Source organism: Papilio polytes, unplaced genomic scaffold (assembly GCF_000836215.1).
Source record: "Papilio polytes unplaced genomic scaffold, Ppol_1.0 DF823912.1, whole genome shotgun sequence".
In the NCBI taxonomy this organism is placed as follows: domain Eukaryota; kingdom Metazoa; phylum Arthropoda; class Insecta; order Lepidoptera; family Papilionidae; genus Papilio; species Papilio polytes.
In genome coordinates this window covers 228,275-235,508 of record NW_013525292.1, presented here as the reverse complement: position 1 = coordinate 235,508, position 7,234 = coordinate 228,275, and the positions used below count along the sequence as shown (strand labels likewise).

Here is a 7,234-nt window from a genome sequence, read left to right as displayed (position 1 = left end):
CCACCTGTAGCTACGGTTTTTACGTATTGAGATATTTTATTATTCAATTTAGTTAATGCACTCTTGCTAAGTTTTGCTCTTTAGTCACAAAACATTGATTCTGTTTAGTTCATGAAAAGATAACGCAATCGCGATCTAATTATCACACATAAAAAGCTGCATTGCTTTTTTCTTGAGGATAAAATTTTATTTTTTAGAAATTTGATACTATTTTTAATTTTAGATATACATATTTTTAAATAAACATGAGTTGTCAATTCCTAGAATAATCAAATTAATAAATAGTCGTGTTATAGTGTTGCTCGAGAGAATTTTAATTACTTTGCTTACCTTTTGAATTATTGCGATAAAATTATTACCGAGAACCGAGTTCGTATAAAAAAGCTCGTCAATGATATGTCGGAAGATTAATCACGATTAGGTCATTTCTCGGAACATTTTATGACTTTATTTTATTATCAAAATAGTGGAAATTTATTGGACGGAAATTTACTGTTAATGTTTATAAGAAAAAAAGTCAAGAAACAGTCTCGTTATGAAGCGAGAGAATTAATTGACTCAATTAATTTAGAGTTAATCATTTACAACGAACAGTAAATAACTTTTGTATAAGTTTGATTTGAAGATAAATCTTTGAATTTTAAGCAAATTATTGATTTTTTCTAAATTGGTCACCTTAACGGTCAAGTAGGTAGTGGTAGGACAAGTAACATGGAATAAATAACTCTAAACGGGAGTGGATTCGCTCAAGGAAATAAGAGGCCACGGTGTTCATATCGCTTGTAAACACGTGAGCCCGCACTCCGCACCAAACACGCCTTCACTGTGTCAACTGCATAGATGCATTTACACTTAACGACAAATAATTTCTACTAACTATTTGTGTATGTTACAAATAATTTCAAACTTTTTGTTATTAAATATTGTTTAAAAACACTTTCTATGCTGTGTTAATTGTACAAAACACTAGACAATTTTAAATATATAGATAGATTATGTACCTATAACTATTTCTAAAATAAAATAACATGGTGATCACGTCAGTTATAACAACAACTTATTAATGAATGAAATACATGTCGTATCGTGGTCGTTACGTGAGTTGTAAGTAGGTGTTGCGTTGGTGTCATTGAGCTTTCAAGTATTCGGGTGCAGGCGCGCGAGCCTCTGCACTCCGCACGGCCCCGCACAGCCCGCTAGGCCCGCTCGCAGGCATGCGTAGCCACGCGTCACGTACTTCCCATATTTCTTACTATGACTTTCACTGCAACGCATTTGTATTAAATTCCGATCAACTTTCAATTACATTGTTCGAGGCTGACGTTAGTGAAGAATTTAACGCTAACGCTACACCATCTTAATGGATGGTGAACATCATGCGTGCGATTTTCGCTGTGCGAAACTGCTTTGCACAGCTGCGTTGTGGAATGGTTCGTCTTCGGCTGTATTTTCAAACTACCACTTAGGGTCTGCCAAGAAGCGATCGTATCACCTTCTCAAAGGGAACGCATCTGTAGTTCCTATAATATTGCGGATGACTGTTGTCGCTAATGATGATCTCGATGTCCCCGTAAATCGTTTGTGCCTTCTCTTAAAAAAATTAGTCAAACTTCTTTCAATACCATTTTGCCGATTGAATCCATCCAATCAATCGACGCAATGGGAAGCACCCTTTCACTATGAGTTGGAACACCAGAAGATTTACAGACCTAATTTCTATAAAGCGTGTAACAATTTTACGCATGTAATATTGCAAAGGTCATAAAGTCGGATATTGTTTTAGTGTTGCCGCTTCATGTTTATGTTTTGCTTAGTCCACTTTCCGTTGTTAACATACTGCTCGTGTGAAATGCATTTGTTATGGTAACATTGCCTCCACGTGCGCGATAGTTTATGTTGGCAACCCCAAACGAACGCGCCCATTTGATATGTTGCCATGCACGAATACTGTTGCGAGATTTAATTTCTCCAAACGTAAAGATACAAGCGTTCATTTATACATATTTCTTCTCTTTATGTTGTACATAAATAGTGAAAACTAACAATAACCTATAAATAAACCTTACACATAATTACATTAAAATAACTAAAAAACTGTCTTTGTTTTTGCTCTGACCCCCTGGCGACGACTGTGAGGTCATGTAATTTTATCCCACAACAAAGTCCTATAATAGTTTTTACCTTGGAATGTGTATTATTTCTGTAAGACAGCAACAGTTGGCAGATAGTTCGTATCCATAACTGTCGGCGGCGCAGGCGCCGTGTTGCTGTCACGAATTTAATGAAGTCGTTTTGATAGTTGGCGCCAAAACACTTGCGTATAATTTGCGATACGGTATATGAATTTAATGATCTTGCTTCTCGTTAGATATACAATCAAAGACGCGCAATGCTAGACTCACTTCCTATATACATATTCAGATAGACTAATAAACATAAGAATGTTGCCAGTACTAAAATACATCTGTTTTAAGTGGTTTTGAGTCTGTATTTTCTTAGGCGTCTACTACAGATTCGATTGAATGATACCTATGGTATTACGATAATCAATGAAGAAAATGTAAAGATAGTTTGAATAATAATAAAATAAAGCCTAGTGTAGTATTTTAACATGTTAGTTTTTAATTTGCAAGTATACAATCGTGTCAATCTAAAATCAAATAATTTTATTGATTGTTGATGATTGGACACGTAGACGGCAGGTAACCTTGATCTGATCTCCAGTATGCTAATGTATCCATATGCGAACTACGTCCACATTAAATATGTACCGACGGACACACCTACCTCACATATCTATGTAGATACGACTAACGTTTCCGCGCCGCTCGTTTACAAATTACAAACGACATTACAACACTCGGAATATATTAAGTTTACTTTACTTATAGATTATTAAATAAGTTCTCACAAACACAACCTTCCATTTGCAATTTAATACGAGTTAACTATTTACAGTGATAAAAATAACATCTCATAACTAAATTAAAAAATGATAAACTGTTTTTGCCAAAATAACGAATCTACTGATGCCAATACATATCCGCATTTGTAGATACGTTGTCTATCTTTATCTCCAGAGGAGAGGACGCACAGAAAACGAATATTTCTACTACAAATGAGTCGCATCCTCAGCCAAATCACTATCTTCCCATCCATGCCTTATACAAAAAGTGTGAAAAAGGAGTAGAGTACAATTAATCCGTCCAAAAAACATTTTTCCAACTAATAGACAAAGTTCTATGCAAAATAATATATAAGACGTTTAGTTTTATGAACTAGTATGAAACGAGGCACGCAGAGGCGCCAATAAATATCGTCCGGCCGTCGTTCGCACAGGTGTCCCATATGATGTCATATGAGACCTGATCTACTGGTCTCCGGCAGTCATCCCCACTACACGTATTTACTTATTGTACGCCTCTGATGGCTTTCGAATAGCTTCGATGATTTTGTATTAAGATATTTGAAACTTGATAACTACATTCATATTTTATTACGAAAATGTACCACAGTATCTTAAATTATAGATTTATTTTGTTTAAACATTAAATACGGCCGGTTTCCCAGCTATATATAACTATCTGTTAGCGTTTTTGGTTCGATAACTTCAAGATATGCGTTTCCGAACTACGTATCTTGAGTTTTACTCAGTTGAAACTTAGGTCAAATTAACACTCATGAATCACTAGGTAACGATAAAATGAAAACTTCAGAAACCTATATTTACTTTCTAATTATAAGGAATTTATAAGTATTTTTGAAGACTAATGTAAGGTTGTTTTCAGAGCACGGCGAGAGCACAGAGGATGCGAGGAGGACGGACCATGAGCGGCTTCCCACGGGATCCCTCGCCACCGACGGCGAAGGTCAGTTGATTTAATATTTCATTAAATTTTAAATGCACTTAGAACTGCCTACTCTTGATAAATATAAGACCCTAACTCGTTTAACAAAGCCCAATAACATTAGCACTGTTTTTAAATGAAATTCTTGTTCGCTAATATCTCTAACCATTAATACGTATAACAATTAATTAGCAATAAAAATGCTTGTAACAGGAATGTTGTAATGAAGTACAGGGATCATTTAATTATGCGGCTTAAAATTCCTATGATAAATGTAATTGTGTCAGACGCGGTGCGGCCGGCAGTACCTACGCTCATCATGATCCCGATCGATAGCTGACAGTTGCATACTTTAAACTGTAACATACTTCCCTACTACTACCCACCTGGTGTTGAGACTTGTAATATCCTTAGAGACAAATCGAGATATGCCTGCTGATATAATCAGGGCAGGTTTTAGTATTAATGGCACAATGGGCGATATACCGTCGTTGAAGTTCTAACATCTTTTGACATTCTGATGCCATTCGCTAGAAAATCAGAAGACACATCGTTACAGCTTATCAAAAACACATCTTCTACTTTACATATAACTATAATTAAACACAAACAGTGTATCAGTATAGTATCTTTATAAAAAAATGGAGTTTTTTCTCATTCCTGAATTGATTCTATTTTTTACATCCGTGATGTTTGAACTTCAACGACGATATACAGGACTACCTAACTGCAATACAAACACGTCGAATAGAAGTTCCCGTGGCGCCCCTGTAAAGGGGAAGGACATCCGAAGCCCTGGGCGGTCGACACACATCGCCCATTATGTCCCATTATTGTAGTTTTTATCCGGAATTTGATATCAAGAGTTTTCTATTCGACTTTGACTTGGTGAGATCTGATTCTAGGCATCTTTCAATAAGGGATGTTGTTACACAAGTGATGTTTGTCAAGTCATCAACATGACAGCCTGTTGTCGCTAACGTGGACAATTGACGCTCGAGTGGGCCAATTACCATAGGTCGTCGCTCCCACAGCATAGCACTAGAATTAACAAAACTACGATATTTTCCATTGATTTCCATAGATATTTACGAGTAGACATGTCCAAGGTACAGTTCGATAAATCAATGGAACGCTAAGGTTAGCTTTTAATAAGCGTAAAGTTGGCTATTGCATCAGGTAATCTTTTCAACATGTCTAGTTTACAAAATATATTTATATTAAGGATCTTGTCCTGCCCTAGATTGTAAGGGTTAAAAGTAATTGGAGTATTCCTGAGGTCCAATAAATTAAGTTCGTTTTATTATAAATCACCCATAAAAACTCTATCAAACATGTAGGACGTTTGCCTTTTGCTTTCTTGAAAAATCGATCCAGCATGCTTAAAGCGGGCGCGGCCATTGAACGACGAGCTATGTTTAAAACTTAAATTATCCAGTGTTTTATTGTATTAAACGAAAATGGAATTATCTGAGTACATGCGAACATAATATGCATACCTTGGATGAAGAGTCTCTAATGTAAACTGGCGTATAGTTGTGTTTAACTTGTTACGGACAGCGCGGTACACAAAAATACAAAAACGTTTATACTACAACAGAACTTTTTTTAATCTTATATTCGATCGCATCTTTTCTGGAAAAGGCAGCATATAATACTTCCTTTTCATCTTCTGTTTTTACTATCTTTTTTAATAGCAAACCAGTGCAAAACTCTTGGTGGCCAGTATGCAACCTCTTTGGCTGTATTTTTTTTTTCTTGTCAGCTAAAGAGGTTGTATTTTGCACTAAACAAGTTGTAGCGGCAAAGTTCATCGTTAAAAATCGATCATTACTCATAGATACGTTAAAAATGTAGCTATCGTTGCATGGGTATGACGTCACAATGCAATCTCCCGGGTAACGACACGCCCATTTACCTAGATAAGATCAAGACATTCTTTGTAGGTCATTCCTTGCATTCTTCATCATAAATGAATTTGATACCTTTGTTTTTAACATGTTCCTTGCCGTACATTTTGCTGATTCAAATCATTCATCTGAACGAATGTAAAAATGAATGAAAAGTGTGACTGAATGGCGTTTAAAATTTTCCATTCGGAAGTAATTTTTGAATTGGAAATCCGCGATGTTTTCGTTCCATTTGGTTGATAAAATAAACATAAATTATAATTTAATCGTTGCAAAAAATAGGTTAAGTTCTAATCTTTAAATCTGTTTTACGACTTAATTAATGTGTAGTGAAATTAAAATACTTGTTCTACTTCTTCATAAAAACTTTACCAAGTTAATATTGCGACATTTGAAAAACCTCAGTATTGTAGTTTCAAATTCCCTAATTTCGCCAACCATTGTTCTAATATTTAGTAAGACTATATATCTTTGGAAATAATGGAAACAACCGTAGTTTTGTTTTCTTATTTTTATACACCTTTTGAATCTGAATGTTTGTGATAGTGTTCGGATACCCCATTTAGTTAGTAAGGTGTAAATATACCGTGGTACCGACGGTAACCTTGGCGATCGATGGCGGCCCGCCGTCGCGGCGCCACCACCACTACCATTTTTCATGGGACTATATGGGACTGACATTTCATAGCTCAAGTTTTTGGGATAGGCCTGCCCTAACGTATACTTTATTTATTACTTCGTGATTTCGTTCCGATGACATTTTTATTCACAAAACTTTTACTATCGTATTGTTGAATATTTTGTTTCGACAAGCTTTTGAAGAATATTACTATACTAGCTTTTGCTAGCGACTCCAAACTATGTCATATTTCAGCGAATTCCGTTGATCCGTTCTGGACACACATAGTAACAAACATACGTAATATTAGTAAGATGTCAATATTAAAAGAACAAGAGCAGATTAGTGGATATTACTACTGCGGTAGACGGTTTATTAGTCGAGCGCATACCGTTACGAGTTAGGGGTATGGCAGGGGCAAAGGTCCATAGATTCGTGCATCATGTTCCCATGACGTAGACAGAGCTGGCTCGCCGCCGCCGCCCGGCGCCAACTTTTCAATCAACGTGATGTAATGCGCGGATATTACACGTTCTAGGTAACTATTTCAGTGACAAGACATCGTCTTGAAGAGCTCGCCGAGAGTTCATTAACTATAGCGTTAATAAATGGAACAAGTTGCCAGTGTTCCCAAGTTATGACGTGAGTGCCTTCAAGAGCGCGTCTTCACTTAGCTTAGGTGGAATCGTGATCAAGCGCTTTCTTTATTTGTGTTTTAAAAAATATAGTTATGAAGGAATGCGTTGTTATTATGTAGTTAACACTAAGAACTAATCTATTGCATTCTACTCTTGTACATATATGATCCAACTTCTTTAACAAATGTGTGTTTTTTATTGCAGAGCGACCCAGCTGGG

General features: G+C 36.1%; 1 long non-coding RNA gene across 1 annotated transcript in view; it reads left to right on the top strand.

Annotated features, from left to right (window-relative positions):
- Positions 1-7,234, top strand: part of LOC106102774 — an 11,959-nt gene extending 4,725 nt beyond the window's left edge. Inside the window, exons 2-3 of the long non-coding RNA XR_001225598.1 lie at positions 3,789-3,869; positions 7,220-7,234. This is a non-coding gene — a long non-coding RNA (uncharacterized LOC106102774). The remainder of the gene's footprint in view (positions 1-3,788; positions 3,870-7,219) is intronic.